Source organism: Tremella mesenterica (genome assembly GCF_000271645.1).
Source record: "Tremella mesenterica DSM 1558 unplaced genomic scaffold TREMEscaffold_1, whole genome shotgun sequence".
In the NCBI taxonomy this organism is placed as follows: Eukaryota; Fungi; Basidiomycota; class Tremellomycetes; order Tremellales; family Tremellaceae; genus Tremella; species Tremella mesenterica.
Genome location: NW_006711225.1, coordinates 187,660 through 189,468, shown reverse-complemented (window position 1 = coordinate 189,468; position 1,809 = coordinate 187,660).

Here is a 1,809-nt window from a genome sequence, read left to right as displayed (position 1 = left end):
AGTGGAAGTGGTGAATGAAGATGAGTTGTTGGTACGAGTTGTGGTTTGGAAAGGAGTGACCGACTTGAAGGGTTGGTAAGGCTTGTTGATATTCCTGAAGTTGTTGGAAGAATTATTATTTTTGCGACGTTGGAAAAGCAAGTCATCCCAAGTGACTGCAGTGTCCACAAGGGTAGTGAAATCCTTAAAGTTGTTGGGAGTGAGGAGTTTATCCTTCACATCCTCCTTGAGTCCATCAAAGAAGTTTTGACGAAGAGCTGCATCATTCCAAGCTAAATAAGCAGCATGACGTTGGAATTCGGTTGCATAGGAGGTGACTGAACCAGTTTGACGAAGGGACTTGAGTTTATGACGGGAAGTTTCAATGATATTGGAGTCTCCAAAGACCTTTTTGAACTCGGCTTTGAAGTGATTCCAATCCTTGACCCACATGGGCTTCAGCTCCACTGGAAGGAGAAGGTGGGGCATGACCCAGCGGTATGCTTCATCCTTGAGTAGGTTGGTGACAAAAGCAATCTTGGATGCTTCAGAGGAATATGTACGAGGTTGAATGTTGAATACCATGTCACACTTGAGCAGGAACTCAGAAGCTTCATCCTTACGTCCAGTGAAGGCTGCAGGACTGGTGATCTTCGGCTCCTTGCTTGTGGTGACAGGTTGGGAAGTGATGGTGATAGCACTGAAGGCAGCTTCAAGTTGTTGAATACGATTTTGCATCTGGAGGAATAGCTCTTCAGGGGTGAACTGAGCTTGGGTACCCTGTTCAGAGCCTAACTGAGTGTTGTGGTGTTGTTCAGAAGACATGATGTGTGGGCTGGATGATAGAAGGGATTATGTTGTTGATATAAGGTGTGTTTTCTGTGGACTGGAGTGGGTGGCAAATCTTTTTATGATCCTTCTTCCTTTATCCAACTCCAATTATACTGTTCTACAGTGGGTGGCAATTTTTTCTCTGGGTGGCAAATCCTTCCTGAGGATGTTTTCTTGGTTGTTTTTGTGATTTCCAGGTTGGTGAAGGAAAGTATTGGTTGGATACAGTACAGGGGTACTTGGGGGACTGGGATAGAGCAAGGACAATTGGGTGACCTATGAATACTGTCACGGGCGGGGTCTTATCCCCAAAGGGTAAGCAAGGTGACTGAGATGGGGCTGTAACCCAATACTTGTCTCGGGCTCGTAGAGCTTGAGGAGTATACAGAGGTTGACAAGGGACTGAGGGAACTGAGGGAACTGCAAGATGTCAGGTTGGATCTGACTGGACTGACAAGTTGAGAATGAGATTCAACAAGAGATTCATAGGTGGGGAACAACCTGTTTGGAGGGGGTTTATATCCACAGCAAAACAGGCTGAACTGCAAAACTACAACAATAAGCTACGGAAGAACTGCTAAACATATTTGCAATTCTCTTCAAGAGAATTGGCAATCCTGACATGTGAAACTAAGAACAATAGGCAAAGGACCCAGGGGTCCAGGGGTAACTGTTACAGGTTCATGGGTGCGACAAGGAACAATAGACAGAGGACACAGGAGTCCAGGGGTAAGTGTGTCAAGCATGTGAACACACAGGGGAACAATAGATTAAGGGCACAGGGGTTCAGGGGTAGGTGTTTCATGTGTGGGAGTGTAAGAGATGACAATAGGGATTGTTGATGGAGATCAAGAACAATAAACCTAAGCCAAAGGGGGTCAGGGGAAGTGTTCCAGATGTGTTTCAAGTGTGGGAACACAAGAAAAGACTATCTTATGTGGCAAGTAGGTGATGTATGACAGTCAGGATATGATGAACACAACAAATGCTTTAGCATTC